The sequence below is a fragment of the Suricata suricatta genome, chromosome 2 (assembly GCF_006229205.1).
Source record: "Suricata suricatta isolate VVHF042 chromosome 2, meerkat_22Aug2017_6uvM2_HiC, whole genome shotgun sequence".
Classification (NCBI taxonomy): Eukaryota; Metazoa; Chordata; class Mammalia; order Carnivora; family Herpestidae; genus Suricata; species Suricata suricatta.
The window spans coordinates 148,665,588-148,681,407 of NC_043701.1; the positions used below are offsets into that span (position 1 = coordinate 148,665,588).

A 15,820-nucleotide genomic window follows, 5' to 3' on the forward strand; every position below is an offset into this window, starting at 1 on the left:
CAAGAAGCAGAGGAGATAAATTGGAATTCTTCAGCCTCCTAATGTGACTGGACTGCTCAACCTTGGGTGGAGGTATCTATTAGCATCTTTTTTCTTCGTTGGGAGGTGAGACCACTCACAAAGCAGGGAGGGACAGTGGCCAGTGCTGGCATCGTGGGGAAGCCAATGCTCAGATTGATTTGAGCGGCATACTGCCAGCGTGAGCATGTGCTGCATCCTCAGAGGGCTGGCTTCTGCTGGCAGTGTGCCTCTTCTTGGTACATCAAGTCTACTCCTGGGGGAAGATACATCCAGCTGGGTGGGGTCCGCTCTGCTTTCTCCTCATGCCCATCTTAGTTTGACTCTGTTTTGAAAGAATGGAAATCCTATCAATCATGGTTATTGAGGGGGTTTTATTTCATGAGTGGCATCTCATTCACTAAAGTCTTGAAACAGGAGTCACAATAGGCCTGGTCCTATGGACACTGAAGGTGAAGAGTGATTCTAGGATTCAGGCAGTTCTAGGAACTTCAGCATCTGGGTGTATGGATCCTCTTTCCACTGCTCTCCCATTGACCCTCTAACCACAATATTCATGTCTGCAACTTTATGGGCTTCCACTACATGGTGCCTTCTATACTCTTAAGTTCTATCCTATTTTTCAGTGACACAGGATTTCTTATGGTACATCTCAGTACCATTTAAAGGAGGAATGATGCAAATCTTATGCACTTTTTCAAAAGTTATGAAAAGATTTAATGTAATTTCTAAAAAACTTTCTGAAGCTCAATATTCAGTTTATTTACACCTTTGTTGTGATATAATTGACATACGCATTGTGTAAGCTGAAGGTGTACAAGTGATGATTTGGTACACACATATATTATGAAGTGTTTACCACAGTAAGGTTAACTGACACATCCTTCACTTTATATGATTACCACGTTGTTGTTGTTACGCTAAGCATATTAAATCTCTACTCTCATGTCAATTTTCAAGTGTGCAATGCAGTATTGTTAACTATAGTCACCATGCAATAACTTAGATGCTCAGAACTTACTCATTTCATAATTTAAAGTTTGTACCCTTTGGCCAACGTCTCCCCATTTCCCCCACCCCTCAGCCCCTGATAACCACCATTTCACTACCTGTTTCTATGAATTAGGTATTTTTAGATTTAATCTACAAATGAGATCATACAGTGTTTGTCTTACTCTAACTTATTGAGTTATTAATAAAATATACATCACCAGATCCATGACAAAGATAACAGTCTGATGAAATAGGGCAGTGATAGTCTTTTCAATGAATGTAAATGGTGTTGCATCAAGTAGGTATTCAAATGGAGAAAATATAACTTGACCCTTACTTTATATCATACCAAAAATAAAAGTTCAAAGAGGAGAAGAAAAGTAAAGAAATCTGAAAGATGGGTTGCAGATCTATATGTAAATGGTATAACAATCATGGAAAAGAAAATATGGCCAAATATGTTATCTTTGGAGGAGGTATAAAACTACTTGACCAAGACTAGTTTGCCATTGTGGGTTTTTACCAGCAATATTAAGTACCTCTATTTATTGGAAGAGAGCATTAGGACATTGAAAAGGCAAGCCACAGTCTGGGTGAAGCTATTTTTAATCTGATAAATGTACAAAACAGTAAGGAAATGACAGTGAAATAAAAGAAAACTGAGCAAAAATTTCTTCACAAAAAGAGATTACACAAAAGGCTGACATTATATTAAAATGTTTGGTTATTTATATACCATGGAAATATAAATTAAAACCACAACACAATAATATTTCACAGAAACCAGAACGGCTAAAATGCAAAATTCAGACAGTGCCAAGTGTCAATGGGAATACTAGAACCCCATTGCTGGAAGTGTAAATTTGAAATCTACTGAAGTTGAGCACATTTTACATATTTTCCCTATGGTCCAGCAGTTTTGTAAAAATGAGTATATATATATATATATATATATACTCATATATATATATATATATATTAGGCAGCAAATTTTAGATAAAATGTTATACATATACATAAATATATATGTATATATATCTCAGAAATGTATTTGTAGAACTAATTGTAAAAGCTCCAAACTTGTAGTGACATAAATGCCTTAAAGAAAAGGATGAAAAAAGGAAATTGTAGTATATTCAAGCAGAAATACTGAGCAAAACACACTTTCAGGAAGTAACATTGGTAAAAATCACAAACATAGTGTTGAATGAAAAAGCCACCACAAAAGACCCATAATGTATGCTTCCACTGATAAAAATATAAAAAAAAAACTATAGCTATGTTTTGGAACTTCAAAATATGTACTTTATGAATGAATGAATAAAAATTCTATTTGAAATTGCATAAATACTTCTTTTTAACTTTTTATTTTTGATAGAGACAGAGCATGAGCAGGGGAGGGGCAAAGAGAGAGGGAGACACAGAATCCAAAGTAGGCTCTAGGCTCTGAGCTGTCTGCACAAAGCCCCATGTGGGGCTTAAATCCACCGAAGTGAGAAAATGACCTGAACTGAAGCCAGATGCTCAACTGACTGAGCCACCCAGGCGCCCCAAAAGTGCATAAATATTTTTAAAAAGGAAAGGAGCACAAAAGAGATAAGTATGAAACAAATAGTAAGATAGTAGGTATTAACTTAAATTTATAGTAATAGATTAATGAAAATAGGCTGAATACCCAATTTATTTTTTTTAATTTTTTTTAAATGTTTTATTTATTTTTGATACAGAGAGAGACAGAGCATGAGAGGGGGAGGGGCAGAGAGAGAAGGAGACACAGAATCTGAAGCAGGCTCCAGGCTCTGAACTAGCTGTCAGCACAGAGCCTGATGCGGGGCTCGAACCCACGAACGTCAGATCTGACCTAGGCCGAAGCTGGAGGCTTAACCGACTGAGCCACCCAGGCAGCCCTGAATACCCAATTTAAAAGAAGACCATCAGATTAAATAAAAAATAAATAGACTGAGCTATATGCTGCTCAAGAGAGACACACCTGATTGTGAGAACATAGGTTATATAAGTTAAAGGATAGAGAAATAGGAATTAAACATATAGCACACAAAGGATGGTGAGGTAGCTGTGAAAGTATTCGACAAAATAGACTTTAAGACAAAAACTACCGCAAGAGGTAAAGATGTAAAGATTTGTATACATACAAACATGCAAAAATACATTATAATAATAAAAGCAAATATTTAATAAGGAGATATAATAATTTAAATTTGCCTTAAAACATATGAAGCAATAGCTAGCAAAGCTAAAATTAAATCCAAAAATCATGAATGGAGATTTTAAAAACATCTCTCCCAGTAAATGGTGGAACAAACACAAAAATCAGTAATAACATAGAATATTCAAACCACATGTTTAAACACTTACACATAGAACACTATATCCAGCAACCATAGAGTAACATTCTCCAGTGTATGTGGAATATTTACTAAAATTGATCATATGCTGAACGACAAAGGAAATCTCAACAGAGTTTTAATGATACACTTGACAAAGATGTTATATAAAAAGAAAAATTATGGACTAAGCTGTCCAAAATATATAGGTGCAATTGTAATAAAAATCACACCAGGAATTTTTTGAAAATTAATATACCAATTCTAAAATTTTATAGGAATTAAGAGTGCCAAGGATAGCCAAGACAATCTTGATGAATTAGAATAAAATTGGAGACTAGATAAGATTCAAGACTTATAAAGCTATGGTGAAGAAACATTGGGCATTTGTGCAAGTAAAGATAAATAGAAGAACATAGCATCTGTGGTGTGAGTGAGTTTCTGGAAGCTAAATTTTATTTGTAATAGAAAAGTAACTCTGGAAAGAATTCAATGGATAAATCAATTGTCTTCAATTCATTCAATTCAATTCGATTCAATTCAATTCAATCTTTCTTTTCAGCCATCTAGGGTAAAATGGTAAAAACTGTTGCTTGCTCGTCTTCTGCAGGCTCATGGCCTGGATATGAAGGGGTGATGTTTCCTTCCTCCTGGAATCTCTTTTGTGCCCAAAGGTGACACTTTCACATTTGGCATTTTACCCTAAAATGGGTGGCTTAGTTGGTTAAGCATCCAGCTTCAGCTTAGATCATGATGAGTTCAAGCCCTATGTCAGGCTCTGTGCTGACAGCTCAGAGCCTGGAGCCTGCTTCAGATTCTGTGTCTCCCCGACTCATGCTCTGACTCTCACCTTTTCAAAAAAAAAAAAAAACATTAAAAAAAAGAAAAAACAAAAAAACACAATTTATGCTTTCATATTCATTAGTTTCATGATGTTTAGATGGAGTTTCCAATGCAAGACCACCAGGATCAATTTCTGTATTATCCTGGACATATTCCACTTGCTCAAAATTTATCTGAAGTAAATAAAAATTTTTTTCTTGAAATAGAAGTTTGTTTAGTCAATCACTGTTTCCTTATTTTCCTTGAAGATTATGGTCATATGGAGGAATGCTTTGTACACAAGGGCAAATTTTGTTCTTTTATAGATTCTAGTGCAGCATATAATTCCGTTTCTATCACATGACATAATGATTCAGCTTTCAGATTATTTATAATGCTAAAATAACTATTACATCAGCAATCTCATTTTTGGTTGAATGCAAATTTATGTGATGTTAAGAACTGTGAAAAGTCAGCCAAGTGTCAGTGGGTTATTGAAGTAATATATGGAAAGCACGATAATGCCATATTTGTGAAGATTAGTCATTAAAAATGTGTTTGTCAACTTCTCTCAAGACCACCAATGGAGAAAAAAAATCATGGAAGAATAATGAATGAATTTTTATTAGAAGAATGCCACTGGGATCATTGCCGAAGTTTCATCAGTACTGGAGAGATTAATATCCAGGCCAACAGATAGAGCAGGTGTTATGCCCAAGTTTCCAATATCACCCCCAAAAGAAACCAGAGACTACCAGGGAGACCGAGTCACACATGCAAAAGCAAAGGGCTTTATTATGGACTTAAGCTCAGGCTCACAGACTCCACCAACCCACTGGCCACGTGGAGAGAGCCCCATACATGGTGGTGGAGGGGCTTTTTTAGGAAGGGGATGTTACAGGAAATGATGACACAGGCACAGCGATCCATTCCCTACCCCCTATCAATACTGGCAGTAGTGGGAGCCAATTACAACATTTAGAGTATTGACCAATCACAGAGTGGGCCCAGGACCCTCATGTAGGGCGTGACTAAGACCCTCACGTAGGGCGTGACTAGCCTCCATCTTTAGGCCCGCCTCTAGAAAGGTCAAAGGTGTTAGCTGGTTTCTCCTGATTGAGTGCCAAAAGAGTTGTCCCTCCTTCCCTCGGCAATGTGCACCCTTCCATTGGCCAATGATACGGAGAAGCTGGCACCTTGGCCATTAAGTGCAGGGGAAGCCTGAATCAGACCTGAGTCCTTACACAGGCAGGCGGAGAGGGAATGAAAGCTTTTGGCATTGTCAACCCATCTCACTCATTTTGATACTTCACCTCCCATCCTTTACCCCACTCAGCAACTCAGGGAGCTAGCACTTAATATTCTTTCAAGCATGGTGGGAAATCAGTTTAATAGGTCCTTACAATTAGTCAGGTAATGCACACCTGAAACATTCGCATTCCTCATTATGCCCCTGCCAAGGCAATTATTAACTCCCTAGTTACAATGGTTCCCAAACTTTGAAATGCATCAGTGTCACTTGGAGGGTGTGTTAAAACACAGGGGCGCCTCTGTATCTCTTGGATAAATCCCTAGCAGTGCTATTGCTGGGTCATAAGGGAGTTCTATGGATAGTTTTTTGAGGAACCTCCACACTGTTTTCCAGAGCGGCTGCACCAGTTTATATTCCCACCAACAGTGTAGGAAGGTGCCCGTCTCTCCACACCCTCGCCAGCATCTATAGTCTCTTAATTTGTTCATTTTAGCCACTCTGACTGGCGTGAGGTGGTATCTCTTGATTTGTTCATTTTAGCCACTCTGACTGGCGTGAGGTGGTATCTCAGTGTGGTTTTGATTTGTGTTTCCCTGATGATGAGTGATGTTGAGCATCGTTTTATGTGTCTGTAGACCATCTGGATGTCCTCTTTGGAGAAGTGTCTGTTTATGTCTTCTGCCCATTTCTTCACTGGGTTATTTGTTTTGTGGGTGTGAAGTTTGGTGAGTTCCTTGTATATTTTGGATTCGAGCCCTTCATCTGATGTCATTTGCAACTATCTTTTCCCATTCTGTCGGTTGCCTATTAGTTTTCTTGATTGTTTCCTTTGCATTGCAGAAGCTTTTTATCTTGATGAGGTCCCAATAGTTCAGTTTTGCTTTCATTTCCCTTGCCATTGGGGATGTGTCAAGTAGGAAATTGCTGCAGTGGAGGCCAAGGAGGTTTTTTCCTGCTTTCTCCTCAAGGGTTTTGATGGTTTCCTATCTCACATTCAGGTCCTTGAGCCATTTTGAGTTAATTTTTGTGTATGGTGGAGGAAAGTGGTCTAGTTTAATTCTTCTGCATGTTGCAGTTCTCCCAGCACCACCTGCTAAAGAGGCAGTCTTTTTTCCATCGGATACTCTTTCCTGCTTTGTCAAAAATTAATTGGCCGTACATTTGTGGGCCCAGTTCTGGATTCTCTATTCTATTCCATTGGTCTATATGTCTGTTTTGTGCCAATACCATACTGTCTTGATGATGACAGCTTTGTAGTAGAGGCTAAAGTCTGGGATTGTAATGTCTCCCGTTTTGGTTTTCTTCTTCAGTACAACTTTGAGATACAGAAATGCATCTACGTTAGTTCAAGAATTCAGTAGAAGTTACTGGAGAACAGAGACATTGGGTGCTGCTCAACAACATGCCATAAGCTGTAAATCCGGGATTTATCTCCTGCCTCTTTGGTTCATGCTGGCCTGTGAGGGAGGCCGGACTGACAGTAGCACAGAACTAACCCACGTAGGAAGATATGCTGGGAACCAGGCATGCATACATTCACTCATCCATGAAGCTCAGTGAACATTCTCTCTTCAGTCCTCTCAATCAGTGGTGTCTCTCATGATGGTGTTTGGCTCTAGTATCTCAATAATAGGTAAACATTGACAGTGTGGAATGTATCACTCTCACTAACTGACAGTGTGCCAGGTCCCCTAAAGGGCTTTTCATGAAGCCAAACTGCTCCTCCCTGAGTGGCACAGCCTGTATCTGCTTCTCTCCCAGTTGACCCCAGTAAGTCCACCAAGTCACTTGAGGCCAGGCACATAAAGGAGTTCCCTCAGGTGGGTGGGTCTTCGTCCTCTTGCAGCTACTGTATTCTAAGAAGTCAAAAGCTTGCTCTGGGCTGAGGGGAAAGAGGAGAAGAAGGAAATGCATTCATCATAACCTGTTGACCCACAGTGGGGTGAATGCACTTCCCATGTTGCCAGTGTTCTGGCTGTCAAAGCCCTGCTTCCATAGCCCAGGATGTTTCACACCACAGCAAGGCTACATGGCAGCCTTGACCACTGAAACCCCAGAAAGGAGCAGACAGACAAAAACGAGCACATTTCACTCCCTCTGATTCAGGGCTGGAGCTGGACTCTCACACTATTGCGTGTCTGATGAAAGGTCTGGCTCTGCTCCCCAAGTGTGTAAAAGCCCACCATTGCTGTCCACGTCCTATACCAGTTGCTGGGAACAGGCAGCTTGTTAGAGATTTGTGCCTCATCGCTGCTGACACAAGGGTCCTTCTGCTGCAGTGCTCCATTCATGGGAACACCCTGCTCCGAGCCACTGTCTACTGCACTGTGCTCCTCCGCATATCCTCACCTCCCATGTAGAGAAACATCCTTGTTTTCTTGCTTCAATGAGACGCTGCTGACATGCAAGTTTGAAGCCTCATGATAGTTTTGCCACAGGACTGTATGATCAGCAGCAGGGTGGACCCAGCCATTGAGCAAGGAGTGCAAGCTTTAAGCCCTTATTAGATGCTGAAGAGACAGAGGCAGAAAGTAAAGGCACGGCTGTTGTACTGGGGGCAGTAATTGGTCACTGTTGAAAACAAGAGTTACTGGCGCTATTGTTTTATTTATTTTCCCATCGTCTATGGTGACACTGACTCCCAGATGTCCGCATTGTTCTCTGCCAAGAGTTTTCAAGGAAATTATATGACAATTTCCCAAGGGTTTCTAAAATTCCAGGCTGAATGTTGCTACTTATTTGAGGCAAAAGACCAACCTCCAATTTTCTATGTGTGGTATATGCACTGAGGCGAGAGCATAGTTGTTAACAAATAGATTTTTATGGCGAGTAAGAGCTTGATTACACCCTGGCTTTCATGAGGCTTTTGGGAGTACACCTGGGAAGTCCACCTTTCTTGGTCAATCATTCTTCATGCTTCCACCAATGTTATGATTCTTCTCATTTCATATTTTCATCTGAAGAGTATTTTCATTGTGCTCCAAAACCTCCTTCAAAAAGGAAATCACAAAGTTTTTCCTCCTAGGGGAACAAAGGGGAATGTTACATGGTGTGTGTAACACCTGTAACTTGGCGGGTCCCTCTCTTTTTAAATGGTAACTTGGGGTGAATTGCCGGATTCTTTCTAGATGCACGTGAGGAAGAGATGTGAGCCTGAGGATGGAGAAGTTGTATCCACAGCATCACTGGCTTGGAAGGCTGCTGCTTCTCCTGGTATCTTAGCTGGGCTGCTGTGGCAGGAGGGACCCATTTCCTGGGGCCTCTGGCTTCCCACTGAAATCCAGAGAAATGGGCTAAACTCCCAAAGTGTATTTGCAGCCAGCGCTGGTGCATATGGTAGATGGAAATTTGTTGTGCCTGAATCTGCTCTCATCAGTATTGATCCCACAAAGTTAAGGCAAATGTTATAGAAACTTTCACAAGTATTCATGTGGCTCTCACCTTCCCTCAAACATACAAATCATTTTTATAACATCTGTCCATCTACACATTCTGCTTTCAATTTAGGCCAAACTTGGACCTCATGATTATTTTCTCAGTTGGAAGTTAGCAAAAGTAAAGAATAATGGGAGAAGTGTTGCAGAAGCTAAAGCAAAGTGAGACTGTACATTTTAATGCTCAAAGACACATTTGCATGGGTTCTTAATTTTATTCAGAGCCAGTTTCATGGTGCCAAAGTACCTCTCACACTTGAGCAAGTCCCAATGCCAAAATGATTGCGGGAAGGAGGAGGGGCTTGCGTATGGTTTGATGGAAAGGTTTACAAAGGGGGCATTCAATGTAATGGGCTGAACTAACTACACTTTGCATCTAGTGTAAGGGGTGGTGAGTTGACACCAGAAAAATGTTTCAAGTTGTTCCACTTTTCCGGATTGGGCCTTACTGGCGGTCCAATACCCATGTTACATCATATTTTTAAATGATACCTTGAGATTTCATTTATCATGGATATTTTCCAGCATTCCTTTTGCTTTGAGTGTTTATTTATCTAGTTAGAGTAAGGAAAGGGATAGTTCTTAAAACTGTATTTGTGATTATCAAAACATGGATAAGGCAGATATCAGGCTGTGGATTCTCCTCTGCAGAATATGATTATGTTTGCCACTCTGTCCCCCAGCCACTCTTGAAAAGGTAGGCTAAGCTACATTCAGGATTTATATAATAAGAATATTTGGTTTATAGTGTATCTGGTTAATAAGGTCTGTTTCTAGAAACATTACAATGTCTAGTATTATATCCCTAAGGAAGAAGGCTAAGTTAAGGCTTGAGGAAATGTAAATCCTGTCATCTATGATATTGTGGGAGAGGGGTTGGGGGATGGTAAGTTGGGAAGTGGTGATTGGAATGGAAGAAGCACTCATTAGGCAGAATCCCCGGCTGAAAGTGGAGCTGGAGGAACACTGATAATACTTTGAGAACTCCTGTCCCTTTATGGAATTTCCATAAAAGTAAGGCAATAATGTCAACAGGGACCTGAGCACATTAATTCTGATCTAGAGGGTTCGTTACTATCACACCCAATACCCATCTCTCCATGTAACAAATAGCGTGGTAGTACTTAGTTAATTAAGTAGCACTTAGTGCTTTAGTTAGTAGCTTCCAACTTGGAACCACGAGGGGAAGCTGAAGGTATAGGGTAATTTATCCTATCTGGGTTTCTTGGTTTTCTTTTTCATCCATGTATGGAAAATAGAAATATTTCTTTTTTAATGAACCTCCTACTATATATGAAATGATTAATTAAGTTGAATTGTGTGTGTGGAATAGAAAGAGCTAGAAAAATCTATATGGCCAACAGACACATGAAACGATGTTCAGCGTCACTCATCATCAGGCAAATACAAATCGAAACCACACTGAGATACCACCTCACGCCAGTCAGAGTGGCTAAAAATGAATAAATCAAGAGAATATAGATGCTGGCGAGGATGTGAAGAAACTGGCACCCTCCTACACTGTTGGTGGCCATGTAAACTGGTACAGCCGCTCTGGAAAACAGCGTGGGGGTTCTCAAAAAATTATCAATAGAACTCCCCTATGACCCAGCAATAGCACTGCTGGGGACTTACCCAAGGGATACAGGAGTGCTGATGCATAGGGGCACATGTACCCCAATGTTCATAGCGGCACTTTCAACAATAACCAAATCATGGAGAGAGCCTAAATGTCCATCACCTGATGAATGGATCAGGACGATGTGGTATATCTATACAATGGAATACTACATGGCAAAGAGAAATCTTAGCTGGACTTCTTTGTGCATATATTCCCCAAGAAGTTAAATAACAGGAGAATTTGTCCAGGCCACGCTAGTGTTCCTGAGTCCCTGGATTAATGCCATCAAAGAATATCTTAATGATATGGCAATTTAACCATGGCCTGTGTCAAGTTATAACTGTAAATCATGTACCTGAATAATTGATGAAATATAACTAAATATAATGCATGCATTTAAATCATAATCATTTATATAACAATGACTAATGCTTAACATATCATGTTAAGGGGAGTAAAAACTGTGCGTAAATTTTTAAAGTTAACCAGGGCCAAGTCTTTTCTTTCCTTCCCCTCCCTTCCCTTCCCTGACTGGTCACACAAACAGTTATCCCTGACCACTTAGTACTCAATGGAACTAAAATCACAGGACAACAACTGAGTAGAAGTATAAGAAAATGTCAAAGATCTTCATTAGAGTGTAATATTTAGAGACAGTAAATCTTTGATGGATCTAGCATACATGCTTACAGATCTTAGGAGTATAAAGGCAACCCCTGCTTAATGTCAGAAAACAATTTATGAGAATCAAATATAGTTTGTAAAAATAGAAATTCAGATCTTACTTCCCATTACTTTAAATGGGAATATGATAATCTGTATTAAATCAGTCACAATCCCCAACCCATATTCTAAAACACATTAAAAATGTCACTATATAAATAACCATCTTGTTAGGGCATAAAATAGTTAAAACTTTGCTTCTTGGTTTTTAAGAAACTAATGTGATTCTTGGCAAACCATTGCTTTCCCTGCATTATGTGGCCATTCTTAGTACCACAAAATTCCAAAAACTCCTATCACTTTGTTAATATTTGTGGCTTTGTAATTGAATCTGAGCCTTTCCTTGCATGTAATTTTTTTTTTTCATGTTGTACTGATTTCTGGAGTTACAGATACTGATATTTCCCACATAAACATTGGCTGGCAAGGTTTACTGAGAGATATGTTCTCTGAAGCTTAAATACTAATACCAGGGGTTTTTGTGCTGGGAAATTGTTCTGCAGGGTAGATGGGAAAGTTTGGATTAATAGATATATGTCCACCTACTGGTCACCACAAACCCTTCCTGTCTTCGATTGGGTTCTCTGTTCATTGTTAGCTCCATATTTTCTAGGTCAGCTTTTTATCCATCAGACTGCTTCAATGACATTCAACAAAAACATGGAAGACTATATCCAGAAAAATAGACAGGATTGTTTCTATAGAAGGGACTCCTTATCCTACAATGAGAAAAAAGTTTCTTCGCATGTGCCCATGATCTACATTAAAGAATAAAGATGATATCAATAATTTAAAACTAATAATTAAATCTGATATTATAGAATTCATATTCTCTACTCAAAATATAAGGAAACTAGAAATTAATAATAGTTTTATAAGCAATACTTTGCCTGGCAATTAAAAAACTTTCATATATAATATCAAAGAGGTATTTGAAGTCACCACTGTAGAAAATCAAACAGTTTAACCTGGGATTTAAACTCCTGGAATTTCTAATTACCACCCCCGCCAGTAATCATTGCTTTGGTTTTATTCTTTATTTCTTTTTTGTTTTTCAATCTGATCTCGGTTTTCTCCATAAGATTCCTGGAATTCTTTTTCTGCTTTAGATCCAGAGATCACTGGGCCCATCATCATCATCATAATCACCCCTACCACCACCACCCCCACGACCACAACTACAGATATGTAGATTGTACTGCTAACTCCTAAACAATTTCAAAATGGCTCTACTTGTATTAATTTACCCAATTCTCATCTTATTTCACATATAATAAAATGAACAGTTTTTACTTTTTTTTGAGTGGGAGATCATTTGCTTATTTCATGTAAACAAATTATCAAGAATTTAACTAGGAGATGGTGTATGAAAAGCAAATTTTATGGCTCTTAGTTTCCCTAATTGTTTATAATTTATTTTAGCATTTTCCTAATAGCTGAATGGTCATAAGCTTCTATATTGAAAACCATTCATTCCAAGCTTAAAAGCCCCATCCTACTTCATACAATATCAAAAGTTACCAAAGAAGTTGACATATGGATTTCTATAGCCTTTAGTAGAAGGCTAATCTGCAAAGATGTTAAGATTTCTTTATATTTTGTGTTTGTAAATTTTATACTATCATGCCTAGATACCAAAATTTTTAATTTATTGAGCTGTTCACATAGGCAATTGGATATTGTCCTCTTTGTGCATTTAATAGTTTATTCCACTCTTTTTTTAGATTCTGGCTAATCTGAAAGACACTCATAACCCAAGGAAGCCAAAGTGATCTAACTTATGTGAATCTGACCATGCCTGTCCAGCATTTTAACAGGAGTGAGTACTCTATTGCCCTCAGGATACACTAATACTAACACCGACATATCTTCATATTTTGGTTCCTGAAAGTTTGTCTATTTCCATTCAAGTACTCAAAAACTCTCTCTGCACATAATATTGGACATCACTTAGAATTTAGACTCCACCTATGCCTTCAGTTCATATTTTTCTATTTCTTTTTCATCACACCATCACTGTAAACATATGGAAGCATGCTTCACAAATGCTGTTGACCAACTTGAAATGCCCTCCATTTATGTTGTCGAAAAGGAAAATTTCTTGTATCTTCCAAAATCACCCTTTCTATGAAGTCTCCAAAGTATATGAAGAGACCAAACCAAACCAAACCAAACCACATCAAACTATTAAAAAGTGTGGGTAGGGAAACTGAAAAGATATTTTCCCAAAGAGGACATATAAATAGCCAAATAGGTACGTAAAAAGATGCTCACCATCACTAATGAAAATAGGAACATCACTGAGGGAAATACAAATAAAACCACAGTGAGTGAGATATCACCTCACACTGCTTTGGATGACTGTTACAGAAAAACCCACAAAGGATAAGAAAGGTTAGCAAGGATGTGGGGAAATAGGAACTCTGGTCCACTCTTATTCAGAATGTAAATCGGTGTAGCCACTCTGGTAGACAATATAGTATTTCCGGAAAATTTTAAAAATAGAATTACCATTTGATCCAGCAATCCCACCTCTATGTATATATCCAAAAGACTGAAATATGTAACTCAAGGAGATATCTGTAGTCTGATGTTCATGGAACAGTTTTCACAATAGCTAAGATGTGGAAATAATCTAAAAGTCCATGTGAAGAAGAATGGATAAAAAAAAAACGTGGAATGTACACATTATGGAACATTATTCAGCCTTCACAAAGAAGAAGATCCTGCTACTTGAAGCAACATGGATATGTCTGGAGGCCATTATTCTAAGTAAAGCAAGCCAGAAACAGAAAGACAAACACTTCATGACTCACTTAAATGCGGAATGTATTTAACATATAGCAGCAGAGAGTAGAATGGTGGTTGTAAGTGGCCAGGAAACAGGGAAATAGGGAGGTATTGATTAAGTTTCAGTTATGCATAATAAATAAGTTCTGGAGAGCTGGGTAACACAGGGCCTATGATTAACAGCATTTTCTTGGCTACTTACAAATTTGCTAACAGGGTAGATCTTAAATTAACTGCTTTTACCTTTCATGTAAGCACAAAAAAAATCAACACCAAGGGTCCTCTATCTGGGTGGTGATAGTAGGTTAATGGCAATGATAGTGATGGTGGTTTCCAGGATGTGTATTTATCTCCAGACATATCAAATACCTACAGCTTTTTTATGCCAATCATACTTTTACAAAGTGGTTTAAAACTTATGATTGGAAGTATCCAATAATCTATAATTCTCAAAATAGAATTAGCTTAAAAGATATATCTCAATAAAACATTTTACAGCCCAGGATTGTAGAGCTTTAATTTCCACATTAGGGTTCGTCCCTCACTGGGTCCCATCTAGTCTGGTAACAACCAGCCTGGATTTAGATACTCAGATTTGCATTTCTGGTCTTCATTTTTCTATGTTTCATGCTCACCCTTTAAGCATAGTCTATCTCAAGGTAATATTTAGTTAGCATATCTCAAGGTGCATTTAGTTAGTATAGCAACATTTTTGTCAAATCCTGACTAAAACTTTAGGGGGGGTGCACACTTTGTTTAGAGCTTGACCATAATTTATTCCTTCATCACTGAAGCTCATCCACTTCAATACACTCTGTGTTGTTCAATGGACAGGGAAGAACATGATTTCCATGTTTTCACAACATTTTGGTGCTTTCTACATGAGTATTCTCGGGTACACCATAGAGATTATCTGCCTCATCCCCATATTCTTTAGAGAAAGTCACTGTGGTATTTTTGTATGTTGACCAGGTAGTTGAAGGCACCATCAGGCTTGACCAGTGCAAGTGATTACATGTCTACTCTGGTCCGTTTGTATTCCACTCCCACTGCAACTTCTCTAAGCCATCATTATTTCTTCCCATTCCTGTAACAGTCTATACCCACTCTTCCACTCTTATCTTGGCTTTTCCAAACTCTTTTTATACAATGTCTACAGCTAATCATCTGTGATTTTTTAGGGCATGTCTCATATGTCTTCATTATCAGTAAGATGAAATCTGAAATGTGTAGTAAGACCATCAAGGCTATGTATGACCTAATCACTGTGGAGAATGTGTTTCAAAAGTGTATTTAGGATGATCTAACCTCAGGGTTTGGGCTAGAGACAAAATAAAAAATGTCTTAATCTTTTTAGAGATGTTTCTTGTGAAATAAAAAAAAGAAACATTCTAGCTGGAAAGTAGTTGTGATAAGACACAAATTTGAGGATTGAGGTAATGGACACATTGGTTTTAAAGTAGGTTATGAATTAGAACATAACCTTATAGTTAATAACACAAGTCAACAAAAAAAAGGCTTAATTTTTTTCACTAGTAATATGAAATAGATAATCAAATCACTCACATTCTGTAAACATGAAATGATAGAAATATGAAATAAATGCTCCCTTTCTCTGATAAAGACAAGCTTGCAGAAAAGAATCAACCATAATTATACATTGTGCCTCTGAGAGGCTGTCTGGAGATAGAATAAATAATTTAGGCAACAGGAGCATGGGTAAGCTGTAGGCTGTGTGGTTATTCCTTATCCTTAGAGAATGTTCTAAGCCTGAGGACAGTTCTGTTTCTCTCCAGTATGGGACTGATACACACATATGTAG

General features: G+C 38.3%; 1 long non-coding RNA gene across 2 annotated transcripts in view; it reads left to right on the forward strand.

Moving 5' to 3' along the window:
* LOC115285648 overlaps nucleotides 1–15,820 on the forward strand; it is a 17,949-nt gene continuing 2,129 nt past the window's right edge. Inside the window, exons 1-2 of one of the 2 annotated variants that reach the window (XR_003905624.1) lie at nucleotides 1–72; nucleotides 12,933–13,027. This is a non-coding gene — a long non-coding RNA (uncharacterized LOC115285648). Of the gene's footprint in view, nucleotides 106–12,932; nucleotides 13,028–15,820 lie in introns of both variants that reach the window. The other variant, XR_003905623.1, reaches the window with a different exon arrangement.